Here is a 27,265-nt window from a genome sequence, read left to right on the forward strand (position 1 = left end):
TTTCTTTTCAAAAGGCTTTAAACTAACAATGTCCTTACCCTGCAACATCCCCCTAGCCACCCCTCACCCATGAGTAGCACAGAATACATCCTGCCCCCACAGCCAGAGCACATTTGCCCAAGACTGTACCTACAGACAGCCCAGCATGGAGAGGCCAGCAAGGCTGACCAAGTGCCAGCCATTTCAGGGTTAACAAACAAACCTGCCGCAGAGAATTGGGTCATGTGTGTTCTTTCCACAGAGAATGGCTGAATGAGCATTTCTCTCCTAACTGGTTTCCAAGCTTCCCCTACAGTCTGTTCTCCACACAGCAGCCAGTTATCCTTTTAAATCTTAAGTCAGAACTCTCCAGTGGCCCTTCAGCACATCAGGGTAGAAGCCCACATCCTCAGCTATGAAGTCCTGCTGGGCCTGGCCTCTCTCTCACTCTCAAATGCCTGCCTTTCCTCCCTCCCTCCCCCACCTCATGGAATACGCCAGGCTTTGGGCTTTGCACAGGCTATCCCCCGTATCTAGAACACTCTTCCTCCAGATATTGGTGTGGCTCACCCTCTCACTTCCTTCAAGTCTTTGCTCAAATTTCACCTTCTCAATGGGGCCCACCCTGACCATCCTATTTAAAACTGTAGCCTAGGGCGGGCGTGGTGGCTCATGGCTATAATCCCAGCACTTTGGGAGGCCAAGGCAGGAAGATCACTTGAGGTCAGTGATTCGAGACCAGCCTGGCCAATGTGGTGAAACCCTGTCTGTACTAAAAATATAAAAATTAGCTGTTGTGGTGATGCATGCCTGTAATCCCAGCTACTCAGGAGGCTGAGGCACAAGAATTGCCAGAGCCCAGGAGGGGAGGTTGCAGTGAGCCAAGATCATGCTATTACATTCCAGCCTGGGCCTTGCGACAGAGTGAGACTCTGCCTCAAAAATAAATAAATAAATAAAATAAAATAAAATAAAATTGCAGCCTTCAACTTATTACCTTTATTATCTGTCTCTCTTCACTAGAAGGTAAGCTCTATGAGGGCAGGGAGTCTGTTTGGTTCACTGATATATCCCAAAGCGTCTAGAGCAGTTGCTGATTTGTGGTGCTCCCTGAAGTTCTCTGCTGCTATTTCTGGTGTTCCCCTTTCTGGGCACATGGCAGAATTACACTCTCCTACTCCTCTAAGACAGCCATGTGATTTGGTTTGGTTCCTGAAATGAAAATTAAAGTAACTTGGTACTTCCAGCAGGAATGTTTAAGAACCAATGTGTGACTTGCTCTGATTCCCCCTTCGTCCTGTTATTGATGGGTGATACCTCCCAGGGTGGTGGGGCTTTGTCAGCCCTCATCCCGAGGAGCAGGTGGAACAGAGCCCCTGGAACCTGAGATGGACAGAGAGCATTGGCAAGAAAGGGACTTTGCTGGCCAGGCGTGGTGGCTTATACTTGTAATCCCAGCACTTTGGGAGGCCGAGGCAGGTGGACCGCCTGAGGTCAGGAGTTTAAGATCAGCCTGGCCAATATAGTGAAACCCCATCTCAACTAAAAAATACAAAAAATTGGCTGGGCATGGTGGTGGGTACCTGTAATCCCAGCTACTTCGGGAGGCTGAGGCCGAAGAATCACTTGAACCTGGGAGGTGAAGGTTGCCATGAGCCAAGATCGCACCACTGCACTCCAGCCTGGGCAACAAGAGTGAAACTCTGTCTCAAAAACAAAAGAAAGGGACTTTGCTGCTGTGAGTTACCGAGATAGTGGGGATGTTTGTTATCACAGAATAACCTAGCTCATCCTGACTGATGCAGTAGGCCCTCAATTAATATTTAATAAATTGACAATGAATCCTTTTGTAGTCCTCATAAAATCCTGAGTTAAAAGAGCCCCACTCTAGGTACTCATATATATATATATACACATACATACACACACACACACACACACATATATGTATATATACATATATATATTATAAATAATAATATGGCTATTTTTTGAATGGCAAGCACTTAAAATTTTGCAAGTCACAGTTCTAAGCATTTATCATTTACTTCCCCACTTAATTCTCTCAATAACCCTATGAGATAAGCGCTATTATCATTTCCATTTTTCAGATGAGGAAACTGAGGCCCAGAGAGGTCAGGAAAGTGGTTAGTGTCAGACCCACTGGACTCCACTTGAATTTAACCAACATTCTGGAGCTCACAGTGGGTGAACCCAGGCAAGCAGCCCCCAGGGGGCCGCAGTCGAGGTGTGCCACCTGGCCGGTGGAATACCTGTGGTCACCATTTCCTCTGCCAATGGATGTGCAGCCCCTGGGTGGAGAGCAAGCAGGGGTGTGGGCTCAGTGGCACGGAGGGGGAAGACACTCGGCTAACCTGCCATGTAGGGTGATGGGTCACATGGATGCCTCAAGTCTGGTTAACATGTTAGGATGTTTTAAGTGCTTTGGCTTCCAGTAAAATTTCCCCAAAATGTACTTTTGGGGGAAAAAACACCCAATCAGAAAAAAAAATCCAACCCCCATCCTTGCCCTTTAATTTTTAAATCCATATGTATTCTTTGGGAAAATTCAGTCCATATGTTTCTCAGTCTTTTATACATTGAAAGGTTTCCTAGGGAGTATTTGACTTCCAAAAGCCTCAGAACCTCCCCCCACTTTCCTGTCCCTGTCTTCTGCATTACCCCATCTCTCCTAACACTTTCGGAACAGGAATTCACATCCTGGCAAAGGCAAACTGTGGGGGAGGCGCTCAGGCTATACTCAAAGAAGTCAGAAGCCTGAATGGCCCTGGGCCACTGAGATGCCCAAAGCAGCATCCCCCAGGGCCTGTCATCTCCGAACCTCACAGCAGATCAGGCTGGACGCTCTCATCCTTCCCGTGTGAGTCCCACTCCACTCCCTGCACACTTCCTTTGGAATGATGGATGCCAGAGTTAGGACAGCCAGAAAGTACAAAGATGCATGTGAAACCAGATGGGAAGTCACATTTTGTTGGGGGCTGGATCCTGGGCGCATAAGAGTCTCATAGCTCTGCCCACTCCTGATGGTGACTCTTCCTGAGGGAGGGGTGGGTGGCAGGGGGTGTGTGTGCAGTGCAGCAGGTCTGAAGTGCAGGCTGCACCGGGGCTTTAAGCCAAGCTGCAGGAGGTGGAAGTCATAATAATTATTAATGCTTGCCATTTGCGTAGCACTTCATAGTTTAAAAAATGCTGTCAGCAGTTTGATGTAGCCAGTTTTTTTGGAGCCAGAAAACTTCGATTTGGATTATTTGTCCTAGCTGTGCAACCTGGGCAAATCGTCTCATCTCTCTGAGCCTCAATTTATTCCACTGTGAAATGGGAATGATAACGATTCCTGCCTCATACATTAGCTGTGCGTCTCCTGAGGAAACATCAGTGAACACCCTTTCAAGCTGTGAAGTGCTAACAGCTAAGGTGCTGCTGTGGAGGTGACGCCGCCACTCACTCAGTCTCAAACCTTGATGTGCAAGGGCATGACCTGCTCAAGGATGGCAAATAAATATTCAATTTTCCATTCTTTATTTTAATCTAAAAAGGAAAACAGATGGTGCCACTGTCTGGCTTCTTGGGTGCTCCCCACGGTCAAAAGTATGTGTGAGTCTCCAGATTCTGGATGCCGGGCCCATTTCCAGGAGGGACCACGGAACCTCCTTGGGGAGAGCTCGTCCTAAGGGAAGAAGGCAGGGCATGGGTGTCTGATAGAGAGAGGTGGCTTTGAGTGCCTCTGGGGAATCAGACCAAAAGGCAAAAAGGGTGGAATGGTTTCCATGGGTGCTCCCTGAGCCTCCAGGAGCACAGGGCAGCTGAGCAGAGGCTCACATAAAGAGGGTGTATTAGTACGTTTTCATGCTGCTAATAAAGACATACCTGAGACTGGGCAATTTACAACTGAAAGAGGTTTAATGAACTCACAGTTCCACGTGGCTGGGGACGCCTCACAATCATGGCGGAGGGTGAAAGTCACATCTCACATGGCGGCAGATGAAAGAAGAATGAGAGCCAAGCAAAAGGAGTTTCCCCTCATAAAACCATCAGATCTCGTGACAGTTATTCACTATCATGAGAACGGTGTGGGGGAAACGGCCCCCATGATTCAGGTATTTCCCACTGGCTCCCTCCCACAATGTGAGGGAATTATGAAAGCTACAATTCAAGATGAGATTTGGGTGGGGATGCAGAGCCAAATCATATCAGAAGTCTAGCATGGAGACGCCTCAGCAGCCACCCACAGTGGCCCTGTGTCCCTCCCTGGGCTCGGTGGTAGACAACTTTGCAGGGAATGGGAGGAGGCACAGCAGAGGTGGGGCAGGCACCACAGTACTGTCCCGATATGCATTGACACAACCATGAGGACTCTGAGGATAATGGGGTATTGACGTGGGCGTCCCATAACAGCGGGTGGAGGCAGACTGGGAAGCACTGTTGATCCTGCGGCTGTGACCTTATTTGGCTCAGGATCATGTGTTTGGGAAGTTGGGTCCCCAAGACAGAGCTCGAAAGCCTTAGCATCACACATGGGGTGTGGCTGGGTCCTTGTCTGTGCCTCCCTCCACAGCATCCCGGTCCTGCCTTTTACAGCTCTGTGTCTTTGCCCAGTCTGCTCCTTGGCCTGAAGGTTCTCCTCCTGGAAACTTTGCCCCAGACAACACACACATGAACACATGGTACACTTGGGGTGCAGCCTTCCATGTGTACTGCTGGCCTTTTCTGATCCTTTGCTAAAATGCACCCCCCCCGCCTCCAGCGAGCCACCTTCAGCCCAGCACCAACAACTATACCTGGCTCCTTGAGAGCAGGCCTTGTGTCCAACTCCTCTTTCCCTCAGGGCCCAGCACAGTGCTTGATCAATACTGGTGCAAAGCATGTATACAAATGAATTAAATAGGTGGAGAGGATGAGGGACTCACCCAGGATTCAGACCAAGATCAAAACCCACATCTTCTGAAGCAACAGCATTTCTGTGCTCTCGCCCTTCTAGCTGCCTCCAGGGCTCCTGTGGAGGGATGATGGCCTGGGACACACGGCCCCACGAGCCCCGTTTGCAGCCAGCACTCTCATTCAGCCTGGGGTGGCCAGGACAGCAAGCGCCCAACCTGCATCACTCCAGCCAGGGCCCACCGGTCCGTTGCAGGGGCCTCAGCTTTGCAAGCTGCCCTGGGCATCCCTGGCCACTCCTGGCTTTGATTCTACTCAAGGTTCTCAAGGGACGTCTTTCTGAGCAGGAATGAAAGTCTGACAAGACTGAGGAAGTGGCAGCCAGCGCAATGCAGGCCAGCTGAGGAGATGCCTCCAGCTGAGAGGTGTTTTTGCTGCACATTAAGATCACCTGGGGAGCTTTGAAACCCACCAATGCCCAGGCTCCTCCCACTTTATCAATTATGTCAGACTCTCTGGGGGTGGGACGCAGGCAACAGTCTTTACAACTCCCCAGGTGACTCCAATGTGTTGCCAAGTTTGAAAAAAGAAGATCTAGGGAACTTTAAAGAAATGCCCATGTCCTGGTCTCACCCCTAGAATAGGCTGTTTCTGAGCTGGGCATGGTGGCACATACCCGCAGTCTCAGCTACTCACAGGAGGTTGAGGTGGGAGACTCACTTAAACAAACCCAGGAGTTGGAGTCCAGCCTGGGCAACATAGTGAGGCCCCTGTTTCAGAAAATAAAAAGTTAAAAAATGTTATGCTCTCTCTGGATGTCTGGGCATCATTTCTTGTGGTGTTAATAGGTCTCCAGGTGATCCCAATGTGTAGATGAGGCAAGAACCGCCCATCACGCCTGAAGCATTCATCATGCGGATGGAATCTGCAGCCTAGAGAGATCAAGGCACTTGCCCGAGGGCATGTACTACCCAGAAGGACCAGGACATGAGCCCAGCTCCAGGCTCCTGGATCCTAATCCAGTGTTCTTCCTGTCACAAGGCAGAGGACACACATAGGGACTCCTTTTAGCTACTCATTTCAGTTTAGGTGTTGGGTTGCCACATTTAGTATAAAGAGGTTGCAAAGCTACTCTTGATCAGAGAGCTTACACAGGGTAACCTATCTATTCCCCTCGACTTTTATCAAACCCAAGGGCAAATCCTTTGGAGAGATATAACCCAGCTCTGGGAACAGTTAGAGTTCTGTGGCATGACTACTGACACAGATGGTGATGTTAAAATGCAAACTTATACTGGGTAAAACTGGAAGAAAGAACAATTCCCAGAGGAATTTTCTGGGCTGCACACACCCTGGGGTCTCCTGGAACCTGCCTGGGGTTTCTAGTGTCTTTTTTTTTTTTTTTTTTGAGATGGAGTTTTGCTTGTCGCCCAGGCTAGAGTGCAGTGGCATGACCGTAGCTCACTGCAACCTCTGCCTCCTGGGTTCAAGCAATTCTCCCGCCCCCGCCTCTGGAGTAGCTGGGATTACAGGTGCCTGCCATCACGCCCAGCTAATTTTTGTATTTTTAGTAGAGACGGGGTTTCGCCATGTTGGCCAGGCTAGTCTCGAACTCCTGACCTCAGGTGATCCACCCACCTCAGCCTCCCAAAGTGCTGGGATTACAGGCATGAGCCCCCGTGCCGGGACTCTAGTGTCTTTTGTCCTGATTCATAGCACTTTTTTCTGTCCTTCCTACCACGTGTTTCAGTGGGAGCATCGTGGACTTGGAACAGGCTGCCTGGGTTTCCTGCCACCTCCACCAAAAATAAGTGTGAAAGCCAACATGTACTGAGTACTTGCCACGTGCAGGCATTGTACTTTCAGATCCCTGACCTCTCTTCATACACAGGAGAATTAATACTCAGGTAGAGATCATTAAATGCCCATTTCACAGACGAGAAAACTAAGATTAATGGTTTGCTCCAGGTTACCTGGGTAGTAAGTGATAGAGCTGGGATCTCAGGTGAGGATGCAAAGTCCATGCTTTCTCCCCTAAAGCACCCCGACCCCCAGCATGGGTCCTACCCAGACAAAATCCTCCTTGTCTTTTTTTGTTGTTTGTTTGTTTTGAGACAGTCTCGGTCTGTCGCCCAGGCTGGAGTGGAGTGGCGTGACCTCAGCTTACTGCAACCTCCGCCTCCCGGGTTCAAGTGATTCTTCTGCCTCAGCCTCCCAAGTAGCTGGGATTACAGGCACCTGCCACCATGCCTGGCTAATTTTTTGTATTTTTAGTAGAGATGGGGTTTCACCATGTTGGCCAGGCTGGTCTCAAACTCCTGACCTCTGGTGATCTGCCTGCCTTGGCCTCCCAAAGTGCTGGGATAACAGGTGTGAGCCACCACGGCTGGCATCTTTTTTTTTTTTTTTTTTTTAAAGACAGAGTCTCGTTATGTCACTCAGTCTGGAGTGCAATGGTGCCATCTTGGCTCACTGCAACCTCTGCCTCCCGGATTCCAGCGATTCTTGTGCCTCAGCCTCCTGAGTAGCTGGGACCACAGGCACACACAACCACGTCTGGCTAATTTTTGTATTTTTAGTCGAGACAGCATTTCGCCATGTTGGCTAGGCTGGTCTCGAACTTCTAGCCTTGAGTGATCCCCCTGCCTTGGCCTCCCAAAGTGCTGGGATTACAGGCAGGAGCCACCATGTCTGGCCCCTCCTTGTCTTTTGAGACCGCAGTGACTCGCTTCCTGCCCTTTTAACCCACACTGTAGCCTGGACTGAGCCTGGTCTCTCTGTGTGTCCCATGGAATGGGGCAACTGCGGATTGGGTACCATCTCCAATTTACCTCTTGACTGCTGGGCACCTGGCCCATAGGAGGAGCCCAGAAAAGTGTGGTGCCTTCTATGGCCACCTGGGCCCCCGGTGCCCGAATTCTCCGCCCTGTGAGGGCACATGCCAGGTGCTGAAGCAGCAGAGACCTTGCTCCACTCTGCCCTGTCCCAGACCTCATCTCCTAGAGTTTCCTCTTAAATTTAAGAGGTCTCCTTCCCAGGAGGCTTCTTTCAGATCCAAATATACAGCCAGGGGAAGGTAACTCCAAGCCATGATCATCTTGATATGAACTTACTTGGAATAGGACAGAGGACTGGCATTTTTATTTTTATATGACATTTTTATTATTAACATAACTTTGCAGTAACATTAAAGGAATTTAAATCATGCCAATGCGTAACCCCTTCTACTCCTCTTACACAATTGTTTTCATTTATCTGTGCCCCTTTCTAACTTTAGTCAGAGAAGTACACATTTTTTCACTTATTTCTAATCACAGTGTTTATAAACAGTTTTATGTTCTGCTTATTTTACTTAGAACCAGCTTATAAATGTGTTTTGAGACATTTGTCTTCATGTTGATCCATTCTAACATCTGTAGAGTCTTCTATAACATTTTTTATGCTGTAGTTAAATTGTTCCTCAATAGTTGAAGATCGAGGCTCGTTTTATAAATAATTTTGTGGTGAACATCTTTGTACGCACATTTTGCTTTTTGGGGGGAATTATTCTTCAGGTATGTTTTGGAGGGGCAGAGAGGCCAGGACTGGTGAGGAGCCATGAGACTGGAAGCGGTGTGTGGGGAGCAATGGAAGGTCGAGGAAGGGAAGGAAGAGAAACATTTGCTCACACAGCAGCTTCCCATCCACCACCTGACAGGCAGTTACACGTACCAGACATCACTAGGAACTTCTGTGCCGTCTCTGGCTCTGAAAACCTTTGCCCTCTTCCCTGCCTACATTTATAAAATTTGGCCATGAGAAAAGACCTCACCTGTGAACCCTACTTATTTAGAGCACAAGGCTGCGGAGCAGTGCATGCATCTATTTGTACTTGAAGAAGAGAACAGAGGCTGGGTGCAGTGGCTCACACCTATAATCCAAGCAGTCGGGATGCCAAGGCGGGCGGATCGCTTGAGTCCATGAGTTTGAGACCAGCCGGGGCAACATGGCGAAACCCCATCTCTACATAAAATAAAAAATTAGCCAAGCGTGGTGGTGCACACCTGTTGTCCCAGCTACTGGGGAGGCTGAGGTGGGAGGCTAGCTTGAGCCCAAGAGGTTGAGGCTGGAGTGATCTGAGATTGCACCACTGCACGCCAGCCTGGAGAATGGAAGGAAGCATGAGCTGGTCTTGTTTTCCTTGTGAAGGTTGGGCTGAGGATGGAATGTAATACATGCAGAAATGCCGGCTTAGACCTATTGAGGAAGTACCGTGTGCTAGATGCTAAGTACTTTGTGCAAATGGTCTCACTGCATGCTCCCACGCAGCGAGGCGGGTGTCGCACATCCTCTCTAGGCGCTGGTCGGTGGTGATCACAAGGTTTAATCCACATATGTCTGACTTACTTCACTTCCAAGCCCTAGTGAGCAAGGAAGATTTAAGTCATTTCCCAACAACTTCAGGAGGCAGCTGGAACTCTAGCCCACACCCCCACCCAGGCTGGAAGAGAGGCTCTGCTGTCGGTGGCGGCGGGGTGGCGGTGAGGTGGCAGGCAGAAGTGCCTGGGAGAACTGAGGAAGGCAGCGGCGAAGTCGGCTGGAGGATGTTCTCTAAACGCGGAAGAGGAATTTCTCATCCTTCCAGTTGGGGCTGTAATTGTTAACGCACATGTTCGCCGCGGCCTGTGTCAGAAGCTGCTGGAAGGCAGGGTCTGGTCACATTCTACCTTGGTCCTCAGCGGTGACCAGGACCCCGTCACTGTGGGCTGGAAGCAATGACGGCCGAGCTCAGCTGTGAGGACAGGTGGGGTCCCAGGTGGTGTAAGGAAATGGGAAGGGCACTCCCAGCAAGAGAGAGAGTATGAGCTCAGGCTGGGAGAGGGGAACGAGCCCGGAGTGTGATGGGGCCAGGAGGAGATGGAACTCTCGAGGTTGGGTCCCTACTGGGGAAAGGTGAGAAAGAAGGCTGGGAACAAGGCCCCTGGGTGAGCTTTTGGCCTCGGGAACGATCCTTCTCTAGGTCTGATTTTCTCTGGCTCGGAGCCGAGAACAGCGATGGGCCCAGACAGCTGATTACATTTGGCACTTTCTTGCAATCAGGAAAGGGGAAAAAATAACCCAACGCTAGATTAGGTAAACAACCGGGATCCAAGTTGCCACGTCCAGACCCTGAGTGAAAACAGGCTGCAGTTCAAACAACACTCCCAGATGAGCACAGTCCTGCGGATGCTCCGAGGGAGGGAGGCGGTGGTGCCTTCTCTGCGGGTGGGCCCAGATGCTGCCCTGGCCAAGGCGGAGTCTTGGGGGGCAGGTGGTGCTCCGGCCAGACCCGTCCCACAGCACCCCCACAGCACCACCAAAATTGCTGCATGGGAGGTGGGAGAAGATCTTTCCTCTGCAAACCCTCCTCTATTCCTCACCCCTACTGGTCCCTCCAGACACTCCAGAACCTACCAGGAGACCCTGGGAGGCAGAAACCATCTTCTGGAATGGCCAGGGCTTGCTCTAGAAGCCTCTGTGGCCTAGATTCTAGGTCCCCAACACCCTTACCTTGTTCTCTAGAGCTGGCAGTGGAGAGACGTGGTCAGCCCTCTCTCTGAGTCCCACCTCCTGGGCCGTTTGCTAATTTGGGTTGGAACTCTGGTGTTAAGTAAAAACACCAGGGATTCCTGGCAAGGACTCACACAAAATGAGAATGAGAAGTGCCTCCAAGTCTTCCCAAGCCGTGTAAGCAAACAACCCAAGCTGTTGACGGCCTCTGGAGAATACTCCTTGGCAACAGACAGCTCCAAACCACCTGCCTGAGCTTGGGAGCTTCCTCTGCCTGTAGTTTGTGTTAGACATCCTAACCCATGCATCCAACAGACAGCTGGATATTTCCATCTGAATGGAGACACCTCAAGCTCAAGGTCAAAACCAAGCTGACTCCAGGCCCCTCAGGTGTCTGTGTCTCCCACTGTTCTCTCCCTGGGCTGGCACCTCCTTCCACCTAGAGACTAGGGCCAGGGACATGGGATGCACCTTGATCTCCTCTGTCCAGACACCAAATAATCCCCAGCTCCATGTCCTCCTCTCCACCTCTACTGCTGCCTCCCTGGTTCAAGGCTCTCATTCTGGACGGCCGCAGCCCACTCTTTTGTTTTTTTTTTCTGAGACGGAGTCTCGTTCTGTCGCCCAGGCTGGAGTGCAGTGGCACAATCTCGGCTCACTGCAAGCTCCGCCTCCCGGGTTCATGCCATTCTGCTGCCTCAGCCTCCAGAGTAGCTGGGACTACAGGCACCTGCCACCACGCCTGGCTAATTTTTTGTATTTTTAGTAGGGACGGGGGTTTCACCATGTTAGCCAGGATGGTCTCGATCTCCTGACCTCGTGATCCGCCCGCCTCGGCCTCCCAAAGTGCTGGGATTACAGGTGTGAGCCACCGCGCCTGGCCCCGCAGCCCACTCTTGAGTGACCTTCTTGCTTCTCTGTCCTGACCTCTGTCCTGTCTTCCAGCCTTGACCCAGCTACAGGGGCATCCGTGCAAAATACAAAGTTGATCATGCACCCACCCCCATTCCCATAGAATATACGTTGGAGAAAGCAGTTGAAAACCAAATCCTTGTAGGGCAGCCTTCTTACAAGAGTAAAGTGGTGGCACAGTTTCTGCTAGTCAGAAGATAATCTCCGCCCAGCTTCCTTCCCCTGACAGGAAGGGATGGGGAGAAAAGGTGAAGGCTGAATTTATGGCTTATTATTTAGGTCTGCATGGAGGTCTTAGTGGCCTCTGAAGGCTCATACTGTGAGAAATGTGGGTGGAACCCACCAGGCACGCAGTGTTAAGTTGGAAAGAGTAGTATGAACACAACCTTACAAGAAAATATGTTTCTGTCTCTGTTGCCACCAAAGCAGCACGCTTACCCCGTTTCCCCACCTCCCCCGCTCCACGCTCACATGCAGCCAGCACTCAGATTGTGATCTTTAATAGCATTCTCCATTAAAAGGAACCAGGATTATTTGGAGGAGAGTTGATTCCATATCTTGAAGCAGGAAACAATCAGAATGGGTCTGGAACATCTTGTTGCCAGGAGGTAAGGATGTTTTCAGGAAGTCAGGTGCAGCACTGCCAGGACAAAGGAGTCAAACTAAGGGCGCTCCGGGGCCACGCCTTGGCATTTGGACATTAATTGGAACAGGCTGAGCTAAAGACAGACTGGATTCATTACAATCCTCAAAAAACTTTAAGTGTACAGAGAAGTGGTTGGAGATTAAAAGGAGGGTGGATCTAATGGGATATGTTCATTCGTATTGACTTTTTTTTTTTTTTTTTTTGAGACAAAGTCTCGCTCTGCTGCCTAGGCTGGAGTGCAGTGGTGCCGTCTCGGCTCACAGCAACCTCCTCCTCACAGGTTCAAGCGATTCTTCTGCCTCAGCCTCCCGAGTAGCTGAGATTACAGGCATGTACCACCACGCCCAGCTAATTTTTGTATTTTTAGTAGAGACGGGGTTTCACCATGTTTCCCAGGCTGGTCTCGAACTCCTGACCTCAGGCGATCCACCCACCTTGGCCTCCCAAAGTGCTGGATTACAGGCATGAGCCCCCGCACCTGGCTGTGTATTGACTTTCATAAGTAGGGCATTTCCTATGAACAGGTCTTTTGTTTTTTGTTAATTGCATATCTGCATATAAAGATAGATATGTGTTTGTCTCTGCTGTGTAAGCAGGAAAGAAGAAATGCAGGGAACTCCGAGTCAGCCAATTTGTTTGGGGAAAAGTAGGCACTGTCCTAGGACAGGGTTTCTTGGCCTGGGGGCCACACATGACAACTGGGTAAAGAAGAGTCCCTCATGTGTTCCCAATGGGCCTGGAGGGAAGCACAAACTTCACGGACTCCATGCCTCCTCCCTTAGCTGATGAAACTTCATGATGGCCCCTACAAATTATTATACAACACCAATGAGGACACACACGTTTTTAATAATCTAACAGCCCAGGTCACCAATATATCATGATGACAGGGCAATGGACTGTGTAATGCTGCCAAGTGAGATGTGAACTCATCTCATTCCGGGGGAAAATTCAATGTTGCAAAACCCAGACACCTTTCCAAAAGGTGTGGACTTTAGAAGTCTTAGTGAAGTAACAAGGTTTAATGATGAAAAGGGAGCTCTCCTTATTTGAATCGTCTTGGATTTTGCAACCCAGCCTCATATCCTTACCCAGAATCAACTGTTCAACCACCCAGACTTTGCAATCCCAGCAGTTCGAGGTGGTTCTTTTTCTTCTTCTTGTGGTCTGGTAAGATGGTTAAAAACCCTAGGAAGGTAAAAATATTACTTGGTAAAAATCACTGAAATCCTAGGAAGGTGTCAAAATTGGCACCCCAGGAAGGTGTGGAACTTAGGATAAAAAACAAAGCGAAATCCACTGTATTAGCACTTTTATAACAGGCTTTGCTGTAAGGTATTAAACAGTTCTGAATCATGACTTTTTTTGAGTTTTATATATTTAATACCTTTAGAGTAGTTAAGAGGAGCTGCTCTTTATGAATTTAATTAAATGTTTGGTTGGAGGTGTTTGCTTAAGTTTGCAATCAAGCTAAATATTTGTGAAGATCCAATTGGCTAAATTCATGATTTTTTTTTTTTTTTTTAAAGGGACAGGGTCTCACTCCGTCACCCTGGCTGGAGTGCAGTGGTGTGATCATGGGTCACTGCAGCCTCGAGCTCCCGGGCTCAAGTGATCCTGCCACCTCAGTCTCCTGAGTAGCTGGGACCACAGGCTTGTGCCACCACATCTGGCTGTTTTTTGTTTTTTAAAGAGATGAAGTCTTGGCTGGGCATGGTGCCTCATGTCTGTAATCCCAGCAATTTGGGAGGCCGAGGCGGGTGGATCACTTGAGGCCAGGAGTTTGAGACCAGCTTGGCCAATGTGACGAAACCCTGTCTCTACTAAAAACACAAAAATTAGCTGGGCATGGTGGTGCATGCCTGTAGTCCCAACTACTCGGAAGGCTGAGGCATGAGAATGCTTGAACCTGGAAGGTGGAGGTTGCAGTGAACTGAGATTGTGCCACTAAATTCCAGCCTGGGCGACAGAGCGAGACTCTGTCTCAAAAAATAAATAACTAAAATAAAAAATAAAAAAGAGATGAGGTCTTTTTTATATTGCCCAGGCTGGTCTCAAACTCCTGGGCTCAAGGGATCCCTCCACCTCGGCCTCCCAAAGTCCTGTACTGGGATTGCAAATGTGAACCACCACACCTGGTCATGATTTTTTTTTTCCCCCGAGATGGAGTCTCGCTCTGTCGCCCAGGCTGGAGCATGATCTCGGCTCACTGCAACCTCCGCCTCCCAGGTTCAAGTGATTCTTCTGCCTCAGCCTTCTGAGTAGCTGGGACTACAGACACGCACCACCACACCCGGCTAATTTTTGTATTTTTAGTAGAGACGGGGTTCCACTATATTGGCCAAGCTGGTCTCAATCTCCTGACCTCGTGATCCACCCGCCTCGGCCTCCCAAAGTGCTGGGATTACAGGCATGAGCCACTGCGCCCGGCCAATTTTGTTTTTTAATATACTTTATTTTGTAGAGCAATGTTAGGTTCACAGCAAAGTTGAGCAGAAAATACAGAGAATTCCCATATATGCCCCGCCCTCACACACAATCTCCTCCACTGTCAACTTCCCAGATCACAGTGGTACCTATACTGACGCGGCGTTATCACCGAGTCCATAGTTTACATTACCTTTCACTCTTGGTGTTGTACATTCTATGGGTTTGGGAAAATGTATAATCACCTGTATCCACTATTATAGTATCATACAGAATATTTTCACTGCCCTAAAAATCCTCTGTGCTCCGTCTATTCATCCTCCCCTCACCCCTAGTCCCTGGCAACCACTGTTCTTTTTACTGTCTCCATAGTTTTGCTTTTTCCAGAATGTCATATCATTGGAATGATACAGTATATGGGCTTTGCAGTCTTCTCCATGCCTTTTCATGGCTTGACAGCTCATTTGTTTTTATCACTAAATAATATTTCATTGTCTGGGTATACCACAGTTTAGCCATTCATTTACTGAAGGACATCTTGGCTGATTCCAAGTTTTGGCAATTATGAATAAAGCTGCTGTAAACATCTGTGTGCAGTTTTTTAAAAAAAATGGACATTAATTTGCAATTCATTTGGGTAAATACCAGGAGGCATGATTGCTGGGTCATACGGAAAGAGTATGTTCAGTTTTATAGAAACTGCCAAAGTGTCTCCCAATGTGGCTGTACCATTTTGCATTCCCACCAGCAATGAATGAGAGTTCCTGTTGCTCCTCATCCTTGCCAGCATTTGGTGTTTTTGGATTTTGGCCATTCTAATAGGTGTGAAATGGGACCTGGTCTGAAATACGTGTTTGATGTACTAGCTATGTAGTGTGTGAATATTTGGAGTAATGTTCATAGTTTAAGGAGTGATGATTGTTAAAAATGCATAAGATTAATAAATGGGCATTGAGCCAGCTGTAAACAGTAGTTGGTATTCCTCTCCATGCCCGGGAATTCTACAGATTTGCAGCGCCTTGAATATGACATGAACAGTGCAGGACTGTGTACCGGGTGGAGGTGGCTAGGGACCACATTCTCTCCATGGTAGTATTTTGAGGGAGTGTCAAGGGAAGATGGGTCAATCAAGGTTGGAGAGAGTGGACACAGGACTCGGGGCGGAGGTGGCTAGGGAGGGCCGCATTGCTGTCTATGATGGACTAGAAGTATTTTGAGGGGAGTGTCAAGGAGAAAAGGGTCAACCAAGGTTGGAGAGCATGGGGGAGAAAGCAATATGGCAGAAGATCAAAGCTCAGGATTGTGTCAGTGGCCAAGGAAAAATTTAATAGGGTGTTTAATATTTCGTTTGATGTGATTAGCATTGCTGTGATGTGAACCTTCTTTGTTTTTATAAGTTGGCTACACTATAAACGCCTTACGTGAGTGGTTTTTATGAAACTCCAGGAAAAATGTCCATGCCACATCCATGAGGGACAGAAAGAAGGAACAGTCATGGGCAGGGGGAGGTGAGTGAGACTGAGACACTTGTGGCAGCAGCCTGAAGTGACTTCATTAATGTGGTTCCCCTCCCTCCAAGGACTGCTTAGGGATGTTGTGACAAGGAAGAGGGTGAAAAGGTAACAGGTGACATATGATGCAGGTGTGTTCGAGCCAGCCCTTATCAGCTTGCAAGTTGATTGTTAAATTTGCAGGAATTTTGGTGAGCCGGATATTAAACCATTGGTAGAGTGAAGTCAACCACAATGGGAGGTATTCTAATATTAACACCACAGAAACTGGTACAAACATTACAAATCAGCACTCTCCCCCGCCACCCCTTGCCCACAGCCTGTTAAACATTGACCAGCACACCACCACATATGAGGCCATTTCTTTTCTTTTTTTTCTCCCTTTTTAGAGACAGGGTCTCGCTCTGTCACTCAGGCTAGATAGAGTACAGTGGCTCAATCATAGCTCACTGTAGCCTCAAACTTCTTGTCTCAAGCAGTCCTCCCACCTCAGCCTCCTGAGTAGCTAGGACTACAGGCATGTGCCACCACACCTCACTAATTTAAAACTTTTTTTTTTTTTAGAGATGGGGTCTTGCTATGTTGCCCAGGCTGGTCTCAAACTCCTGGCCTCAAGCAATCCTCCAACCTCGGCCTCCCAAAGTGCTGGGACTACAGGTGTGAGCCACTGTGCCCAACCGTGAGTCCATCTCTGATCTTGCTCCCATCCTTTTTCCAGGCTCATTTTGTGTTACTTCCTGTTTTCACCCAGATGCCAAAGCAGTCACAATTTCTACCTCCTGGTCTTCTGCAAATGCACTGCCCTTACCCTGGCTCGTTTCCAGTTTTCAACTGAAATATCACCTCCTGGGGCTGCTACCAGCACAGACAGTGCTTGAACACCTTAGGAAAAGGTGTCTGACCCCATGGGGCCCCTCCTTGTGCTCCCCTCCCATCCTCTCCCCCACAGTTTGAGGCCCTTGAGTTGGGCCTGAACATTCACTCGTTTCTGAATGAGGAGAGCCTGGTGTGGACCGGACCCTCTCTCAGCTTCTGCAGAACTAATCTCTCCTGGTGGTTTCGTGCCTCAAGGACAGTCATGGTGGGACCGAGTGGCGGCTGATGCCATCTTCTAAGTTAGAGGGAAAAGTCTGCAGAGCTTCCCTGGATGAGGCGAGGTGAGGGGCAGCAGGGGACGTGTGCGGATGACAGGGAATTAAAGAGAAGACCCCTCATGTGCTGAGGCCTGAAGCTCCACTCTGGTGTGGCAGGATTTCTGGCCTGCGCCTGCCTCTACTGTGGAGGGAGGAACCAATATCACAGCGTGAACTGGTCCCCAGGGCTCTGGGATGGCTCCAAGGTGTCCCTGCATCAGGCCACGCTGTCTCTGGGCCGCCCTGTGTCTCTGCTGTTGCTCCCGGTCAGAGCCATTTTCTGACTTGTCGGCAGGACTGGAAATAGTGACTTGAATGAAAAATTCAAGCTGCAGGGAAAATTTTTAGGGCCGTAGAGAGAACTGCTCTCGGGGCTTTTACAAGGCTCTGTTTTCCCAAAGACAGCGCCGTCCCAGAGCATTTAAAACTTTTTCCTGCCCTCAGCTCCACCAATTGCTGTTAGAGGGGAGGGGAGGGAAGATGAAGAGAAAAACAGGGGAAGATGCCTGCTGAGTCAGCCCTGGGAATTGAAAGACAGAGCTGGCCCCTGCACGCCCTGCCTCCCCTCGGTTCACCAAGGACAGGCAGCAGTCAGGAGGGGCTGCCAGAGACTGTGCCCTCACACCCGCTTCCTTACTCGGAGCAGCGCCCATCACAAACCCTATTGACTTTAGAATGCTGTGTGTTGTTTAAAAATTCGTATTGATGCAAGCCAGTCTTCCTAAGGGTGGTCACTGTCGCCATCCCCAGCAGGAGAGTGCTTTGGGAACCAAAAAAGTAAGCGCCCATGCCCGCCTGGTGCAGCAGAGAGGAGGCCTGGCCCGTCCCAGGCCTGGTTGGGATAGCGCTTCAGCTACCTTCCCTCTCTGGTTTCAGGTTCCCCTCTGAGTGGCCAAAATTTCTTTTCCTGGAAAGCCGAGCACCTGTTTTTCCCGAGCCTCTGGTGCCCAAGCCATCACTACTGCTTTCCTGGGAACCACTCCAGGGTGGTTGACTTGGTACCTTGCAGAAACCCTTTTGCTCAAAAAAAAAAAAAAAAAAAAAAATCTGCCTCTGAGCCGGGCGTGCCTGCCAGGAGAGACCTGGGAATATGAAATTCCTTAGCAGGTTTGCTCTCAGGCTGAAAGCAACTAAATGGCTGAATGGGATCATGTGGAGCTTCTTGTCCTTCTAACCTGAGAAACTCAAGCATCACATATTTTCTTGTGTCTTCTTTCTCCCTTTTCTACTTATGACTAAAATAGGTGCCCAAATAGGCCACCGTCCTGCTGCCTCCATCAAAACACACTATGGCTCTAAGACGAAAAGATGCAACTCTTTTTGTGACTCGTGGACATGGGGTCATCCCTCAGTGCTTATTGTGCTCTTGACATAAATGATGACTCTGCAAACAGCTACTGGGTGCTGCCTACAGGCCAGCACTGTGTTAAGCAGTGTACAGGCACCGTCTCATTTAATCGTTTCAACTACCTTGTGAGGAAGGGAAGTGTTATTTTTACCATCATTTTCCAGGTGAGAAAAGCAAGCCTCAGAAAGTTATGAAGCTGATCACACAGCTCATATGCAGTGGTATTGGAATGTAGACTCAAATATTTCAGACTCGGGGTACAATACTGCCTTCCTGTGACTTGTAAATTCAGTCCAGTTGTGAAGTGCAAAGTCTTACTTGGACTGGTGATATGGTTGGCTCTCTGTCCTCACCCAAATCTCACCTTGAACTGTAGTAATCCCCACGTGTCACGGAAGGGGCCCGGTGGGAGGTAATTGAATCATGGAGGTGGGTATTTCCTGTGCTGTTCTCATCGTAGTGAATAAGGCTCACAAGATCTGATGGTTTTATAAAGGAGAGTTCTCCTACACATGCTCTCTTGCCTGCTGCCATATAAGACGTGTCTTGCTACCCCTTTGGCTTCCACCATGATTGCGAGGCCTCTCGAGCCATGTAGAACTGTGAGTTGATTAAATCCCTTTCCTTTATAAATTACCCAGTTTTGGGTAAGTCTTTATTAGCAGCATGAGGACAGACTAATAGAACTGGTCTTTGGACAATAGACAAACTATAACACCAGTCCTTTTTTTTTTTTTTTTGAGATGGAGTCTCACTTTGTCACTCACGCTGGAGTGCAGTGGCATAATCTCGGCTCACTGCAACCTCCGCCTCCCAGTTTCAAGTGATTCTCCTGCCTCAGCTCCCCGAGTAGCTGGAATTATAGGCGCCCGCCACTATGCCCAGCTAATTTGTGTATTTTTAGTAGAGACGGGGTTTCACCATATTGACCAGGCTGGTCTCAAACTCCTGATCTCAAGTGATCCACTTGCCTTGGCCTCCCAAAGCGCTGGTATTACAGGCGTGAGCCACTGTGCCCGGCCTAGTCCTGTTTTGAGAAAGTAGAAAATGTCATCCCTAGACAATCTCTGTCAACACATTATTAAAAGGTAAAATTAGTGTAAGTTTACCAGTTGCTGACAGACATTGAACTTCTTTGGCCTGGGTTTTTCTCTACAAGCGGTGTTTTCTCACTTCCATGTTGTACCCAGGAAGTATGATGTTGGGCCATCTGAAGTTGATGTTATTGTAGGTCAATACCGATAGACTATCAGCAATTTCACGTGACTCAACCTAATCACAGATACTGCAGCTTGAGAAGCCTTTACTATCTTTACCACCCCATCCCCACAAACCCTCAAGCAATAATTCTTTCTGCCCCAATTTTACCCTCACTTCAAGTTCCAGCTAAAATAATGCCACCTCCTCCAAGAAGCCTTTCCTGAATTCTCAACTGGAAACAGTCTTTCCTGAACTTCCACAGCACCTGATTTGTACATCTCTTCACTATCTTCTGGACATCTTGGTTGTGTATATGTGTGCATTCTCTTGCCTGGTCAAGGAGCTGTGTCTAATTTTTTTGTTTGTTTGTTTTTGTTTTTGGGATGGAGTTTTGCTCTTGTTGCCCAAGCTGGAGTGCAACAGTGCAATCTCGGCTCACTGCAGCCTCTGTCTCCTGGGTTCAAGCGATTCTCCTGCCTCAGCCTCTGGAGTAGCTGGGATTACAGGCACCTGCCACCATACCTGGCTAATTTTTTGTATTTTTAGTAGAGACAGGGTTTCACCATGTTGGCCAGGCCGGTCTCAAACTCCTGACCTTAGGTGATCCACCCACCTTGACCTCCCAAAATGCTGGGATTACAAGCGTGAGGTGCCTGGTCAGCCATGTCTAATTTATCCCTATCTGATCAGCTCTCAGCATAATATCTGGCACATGGTAGCTGCTGGTTAAGAGTTTACTGAGCTCAGCTGTGTGACTTTCTGCTCTTGTGGTGGCAGTGTCTATCCCAGGGGTTCACACTCTAGCTTGTAGGATAATCTGAGCAGAAATTGGGGAATGGGGGGTAGTCCTCCCAGTCTCTCCCACCCCTACCCCGGTACCTTCTCGGGAAAACGGTGGCAAAAGTGCACCTCTGGCCCTGCTTGGGTGGAGAGTAGCCGAGGAGCCCTCTCTGAGTGAGATTGAATGAAAGGCTCAGGTGAGGATCACTTTAGATGTGCCAGGGACAGGGCCCTTTTAATGTCATTCTACCCCAGAGAAACATCTCCCGAATCTGGCTGATTGGCAGGGCCACAGCCACAATTTCAGCCATTGCGTCGTGTACCGTCTCAGGAAGTGGTCTGCTGGCCGGCGAGTCAGAAGGCAGGGGCTCTGCATTTTCCCCACTGACTACATTCTGGAAAGGATCCCCTGGCAGCCCTTCCCTCCCAGGCTTGATTAAAATGGAAGGGATTAGTGAATTTGTATTTCCTCCAGAGAGGAGAAATCCACACAAACTGAGTCGGCTTCGTCTCTAGAAAATGTTGATGGTAGAAGACTGCATGCTCTTGAGTAGCTCATCTCAAGCGCTGTGGTTTCCTCTGTATCTCCTGGCTTAAAAGCATGACAGGAAAAGGGGGAAGCCAGGATTTGAAGTGGCTCACAATCTCCATCTCCTCGTGGGCAACTACCCACTGCAGACTCCAGATCCAGCGCAGTGGAGCCGGCATATGGGAGACATGGGGTGTGGGGGAGAACACAGGTGGAGACGGAGGGCTGTTGGGTCTTCCAGGCACCAGCTGTGTGACCTGGGCAGCAGGGCCCCTCCGGGTCACGCTGCACCTCACTTTCACCACCTCTCCTGTCTGCCAGCCTCAAGTGAGAATGCAGATGGTGCAGGCAATACTACTGAAAACAATTTCAGGGGCACAAAACCCAACCACAAACACACATAAGAAAGTACTTAGAAAAATCATACAGACCTGTATGAATGTAAAGAATCAATATTATCCACTCAGTCCTTAACTCACTTACCGAATGGTTAGGAGATTCTAGGCAGTATGGGCAGTGCCCGGACACAGGTGAAAGCTCCTGGCCCTCGAGGAAGTCAGACAGCAGTGGGGAGACAGACAAAGACAAGAGGAATCACCAATGCTAAGCAAAGACACAGGCGTGAAAGCATGCAGGAGCACGCAAAAGACTGTGTTGAGGAGCAGGTAAAGTGGCAGAGGTGACCCCGGGGGAAACAGGATGGGGAAGGCAAGGGCATTCCAAGCACGGGAGCAGCACAGGCAAAGGCTCTGAGTCAGGGAGACAATGATGCATGTGAGGGACTTTAGATGTGCCACCTCCAGCTGTTGCTCATGGTGGGTGGGAGGGTGCAGGGCAAGGGCTGCGAGGCCAGAGCCTGTGAAGGTGGGCAGGGTCGGGTCATGGAGGGCCTTGGAAGCCATGCAAGTTGCTCCAGTGTGCTCTGGAAATGAGGAGGCCGCTGCAGGTTTTTATTTGTATTTATTTATTTTGGAGGCAGTCTTGCTGTACCGCCCAGGCTGGAGTGAAGTGGTGGGATCTCACTGCAACCTCTGCCTCCCGGGTTCAAGCAATTCTCATGCCTCAATAGCTGAATAGCTGGCATTAGGCATGCACCACCATGCCCAGCTAATTTATTTTTGTATTTTTTGTAGAAACGGGGTTTCACCATGTTGCCCTGGCTGGTCTCAAACTCCTGATCTCAGGCAATTCGCCCACCTTGGCCTCCTAAAATGCGGGGTTTCAGGCGTGAGCCACTGCGCCCAGCCCCACTGCAGGTTTTTAACAGGCGTGTGGCAGGAGCAGATGTGGGTTTCAGGGAAGATCACAACGGTTGCAGAGTGCCCACATGGAGGCAGAGAGCCTGCTGAGGAGCCAGCCTAGCCCCATCCGTAGGAAGCAAGGTAGTGGAAACCCAAACTGAGAGGCAGTGGGCGTGGCACCTGTGTGAACAGGAGTCAGGAAATTTTAAGTATGAAGGAAGCTGCATGTGGAGACTTAGTAAGTAATTGGATGAATGGGTTTAGGGAAGGTAGGAGGCTGGGATGCCTGTGGGACGTGGGCTGGGGAGAACTTGGTGCTATTTTCAGAACTGGGGATGCAGGAGGAGAGTCAGGTTAGGGAGGGAGATGAAAAGTTCTATTTTTAGTATCCTGAACTTCCTTCCTTTTAAGTGGAAAATAGCATTTCCCCTCCTTTATACTATCAATTTGTTTCATTGAAATGTCCTTTGCTGCAAAAAATTTTTCAGGACACCCAGAATACATAAGTGAATAAAAATTCTCAATTCTATTACTTGGAGATAGTCAACATATTGGTGACTGTTCTTCCAAATCTTTTTTCTCTGCACATGTAATTCTAAAAAACACAATTAGGGGCCAGGTGTGGTGGCTCACACCTGTAATCCCAGCACTTTGGGAGGCCCAGGCAGGTGGATCACCTGAGGTCAGGAGTTCGAGACCAGCCTGGGCAAAATGGTGAAATGCTGTCTCTACTAGAAATACAAAAATTAGCTGGGCATGGTGGCGTGTGCCTGTAATCCCAGCTAGTAGGGAGGCTGAGGCAGGAGAATTGCTTGAACCCAGGAGGTAGATGTTGCAGTGAGCTGAGATTGTGCCATTTCACTCCAGCCTGGGTGACAAGAGTGAAACTCCATCTCAAAAAACAAACAAAAAACAAAATACATAAATAGTATAGAGTATAACACCTTAAAAAACTTTTGGTGCTCAGGTGTACCCTAGATCAATACAATCAGAATCGCTGGGGGTTGGGGACCAGGCCTCAGTGTTTTTAAAGCTGTCCAGATGATCGTATGTGTAGTCAGGGTCGAGCACCAGCCCCTTAGAGATGAGGTAGTACAAGGAAGGAGAGCACAGGCAGCCTCTGTGTTGATTCCATGCTGTTCCTGCCTTCCTCCTGGAGGAAGGATTCCATGCTTTCCCTCAGAACGGAACCAAAATCTATGCAATAACAAGAGTCATTGACCCTAAGGCATTGCAGATGTCTATCCAATAGAATCAGACCGAGTCATGATTCAAAGACTTGAGGAAACGGCAGGACTTTTGGATAATCTTCTCAAGCTCAATGGAGGCTTTGCCTTGGGTGATGGATGGTGAGGAACCACGTCAGTGGTTGAATCATTGCATTAACACGTCAAGGCTCAGGCTTTCTAGCTGGCCATTGGAACTGAGGATGTCATTAGTCTCTTAGCAAGGTTAACTTTGGGTAATACGAAGAAAAGGGATTATGAACTCTTGGAATCAGCATTCACCTTCTTAGAGAAAGAAAAGAAGGCGAAGAGGAAAAAGAGTGCCTCTGATTTGCGTTAGAGCTTCGAGTCCAAGAATTGTAAACATGTATAGGCTGCCAAATCTCACTCTAAATATATTCCAATGATCTCATGTTTTCATATGCAGTGGAATAAAAAGAGGCATTTTTATTCATTTTGGATGACAGCATCTTGAGCTTTTATGGGAGTGTTGTAGGAGTATTAGTTTAACCAAGAGCTGCAATCAATATTTCAACCATTCAGAGTCACCACAACAGGCATGTTAGACACTGAATGACAATTATCCTGTCATTGCAAGTTGGACCCTCAAACATGTTCCCAAATATTGATGGCAAATCCCCCACCCCCAGGGGGAAAATCCCCCATCAAAGATCCTCTGAGGAGAGCCAAGCGAGGCACTGGAGAGAGCAGCGCACATATTTCGAGGTGATTAACATTTTGGTTTTGGCCTCCTCATCTGCAAGGGCTTCGTCTGTTACTCGTTTTCTCTTTGGCCAAAGAGACCACATCCAGTGTCCCGAAGGAGAAGGCTGGAAATTTTTCGGAAAGCCCTTTTAGGAGAAGCCCAGTGAGAGGGCAAGCAAAGCTTCATTCCTTTTATGGCCAAGATCTCACAGTGTGAGACACAAAAAACAGAGCAAGAGCAAGAGAGCTGGAGAGCATGTTATCTCTGTTCCTCTGCTCCCGGGGCTGTGGAGTCCACACGGTCTCCAACCTTGAGCTGAACAGAGTTGATACAAAAACCAGTGACCCTTTCAGTGGCCCCTGGGGTGACGGGAGGGTCCAGCACCCCACTTCCCCTCACCCCCGGGGTTAGCCTTCACCCCGCTCTGGCATCTTCGTCCCAGCCCTGCGTGCACATAAATCAAGCAGCAGGGTAGCTCGGAAACATGACGAATACCTTGGCTGGCTCCTGCTTGAAAAGACAAGGGGGGAGAAGAGGGATTCTAAAGTAACCCGGCCTTGGCTGGAAACGCAGCCAGAATTTAGTGTTCCTGGAGCTGGCCCCAGCTGCTCAGACAGGAGCTGCCAGGGGAGACTTCCCTGGGGGCAGCCCCAGCCTTCTACGCTCTGGAGGAGGAAAAAGCTTTGGTGTCTGTCAAGAACATTATTCAAAAATTTTTGGACACTTCTAAGCCCTTGCTGTGAGCATGGAGACAGGGGGTTGAGGGAAGCTTTGCCTAGGCTGGGATGGCACTTGGGTATAGCCCCAGGTTTGAGTGCTGCTGTATTCATGGACAGTGCCCCAGAGGTGGGTGTGTGATGCCTGTGTGTGTGTGCATGTGCGTGCGTGTGCATGTATGTAGGGGACCGGTGAGGCAAGACAGCCCACTTAAGGCCATGGTTTTAAGTACACTGCCAGCTTTCAGTCTGGGGGCCTGTGGATGTAGTGGCTGTTGGCTTCTCCCTTTCTCTGTTTCCTAGTTCCACCAGCACCCAGTGTCTCTGGTCTCTCCATTCATTTTTTTCAGTGGGTCAGGCCCCTGCTGGAATGACTCTTGAAGAATCTGCCCTGCCCACCCTGACCAGGGGCTCCCAGTAGGGAAAGCCGAGGGTTCTAGGCGTTGCCCTCCTGCCTCCTCTGTCTGCCAGGCCCACTGCAGGGGGCTCCTGAGTGTCCTGGCTCTCCCGTGAGGTGCCATAGAGGCAGGACTGCATAACGGACTAGTTCAGCCTTCAAGGAGCTTCAGTCAAGAGATTCTCTTTGTTAGTCTGATAATACACCAGTTAGAATGGCAATCATTAAGAAGTCAGGAAACAACAGGTGCTGGAGAGGATGTGGAGAAATAGGAACACTTTTACACTGTTGGTGGGACTGTAAACTAGTTCAACCCTTGTGGAAGTCAGTGTGGCGATTCCTCAGGGATCTTGAACTAGAAATTCCATTTGACCCAGCCATCTCATTACTGGGTATATACCCAAAGGACTATAAATCATGCTGCTATAAAGACACATGCACACATATGTTTATTGTGGCACTATTCACAATAGCAAGGACTTGGAACCAACCCAAATGTCCAACAAGGATAGACTGGATTAAGAAAATGTGGCACATATACACCATGGAATACTATGCAGCCATAAAAAATGATGAGTTCATGTCCTTTGTAGGGACATGGATGAAATTGGAAATCATCATTCTCAGTAAACTATTGCAAGAACAAAAAAACCAAACACCGCATATTCTCACTCATAGGTGGGAATTGAACAATGAGAACACATGGACACAGAAAGGGGATCATCACACTCTGGGGACTGTTGTGGGGTGGGGGGAGGGGGGAGGGATGGCACTGGGAGATAAGCCTAATGCTAGATGACGAGTTAGTGGGTGCAGTGCACCAGCATGGCACACGTATACATACGTAACTAACCTGCACATTGTGTACATGTACCCTAAAACCTAAAGTATAATAATAATAAATTAAAAAAAAAAAAAAGAGATTCTCTTTGTTTTGTTCTTGAGGGTCATGAAGAGATCACTCCAATTGCCACCGACAAGAGGTTCTGGGAGGCACCTGGACACAGTGGAGGGCCACAGAGAGGCTTCTTCCACAGAGAGCTCTGTAGGGATGAGGCCTCAGATGTGACAGGCTCTGAGCACAGGAGTATTAGAGGCTGAGAAGGGCTGCCTCCCTCAAAAACATTAATCGCGTTAAAATATTCACTGCCCTCTCCAAAATCTCAACACTTAAAAGCATTTTTTATGTTTCTTTTCTTTTCTTTTCTTTTTTTTTAAAGGAAGAAGCACCGTGGGGACTCTCACTGCAAAGAAGACAGACCATTATCAACACTCCTCCCCTCTGTTCCCCAAAGTGCCCTCCTGACCGCAGCATCAATCTTCCACGCTGGCCGGCCGGTAATCAGCTTTCCTCAGGGCAGGGGCAGATCACCAACTCAGGCCTCCATCCAGGGGTTTCCTGTCACCAAATTTGCACTAATGCAAATCCATTTTTCATTAGGAGAAAATAAAACTCACAAGTGACATCAACTGAAAAATGTTCTTTGAGAGCAAGTTATTTCCATTTAAAGCTAAGCACATGACAGCTGGTGACTTTTAATGGAAAGTAAAATTTGCTGGGCTGAATTACTATCAAACCACTTGAGAATTTGTTTTTAATTTTCCTTTTTGGAGAAAGGCAGTGCTCGGGAGTCCAGCAGAGCAGATGAGGAATGGAAAGGTCTGGTCTCGTCTCTTAATTGCAGCCTCAAAAGACCCTGGACAATCCTCAGTAAAATCATGTCCCAAGATTTAGTTACATTAATTTTCTTTACTCTGTACTTGAAACTCATTTAATAAGCTGGTTAGAAAACAAACTTTCTGTACCACCTTTCGTTTGGGCCCCCAAAACCAAAACGGTTGTATGTGTACTGAAAACTATCCACATTTTCTCCACTTAATAGAAAATATCTGGTATAGCAGACCCTGGTGGGCATTTGCTATGGACTGAATGTGCCCCTGCCATTCATATCCTGAAGCCCTAACCCCCAATGTGACGGTATTTATTAGGAGGCGGGGCCTCTGGCAGATTTAAATGAGAGCATGAAGGCGGGGCCTCCATTACTGGATTAGTGTCCTTATAAGAAGAGGAAGAGACCAGAGCTCACTC

The 27,265-nt window shown here is 48.7% G+C and overlaps 1 long non-coding RNA gene across 1 annotated transcript in view; it reads left to right on the forward strand.

The window, feature by feature from the left end:
• The window catches only part of LOC129058259 (uncharacterized), a 92,650-nt gene extending 66,087 nt beyond the window's left edge, over positions 1-26,563 (forward strand). The window contains exon 3 of the long non-coding RNA XR_008523314.1: positions 26,397-26,563. This is a non-coding gene — a long non-coding RNA (uncharacterized LOC129058259). The remainder of the gene's footprint in view (positions 1-26,396) is intronic.
• Positions 26,564-27,265: the final 702 nt, after the last annotated feature.

This window comes from Pongo abelii, chromosome 1 (genome assembly GCF_028885655.2).
Source record: "Pongo abelii isolate AG06213 chromosome 1, NHGRI_mPonAbe1-v2.0_pri, whole genome shotgun sequence".
Lineage (NCBI taxonomy): Eukaryota > Metazoa > Chordata > Mammalia > Primates > Hominidae > Pongo > Pongo abelii.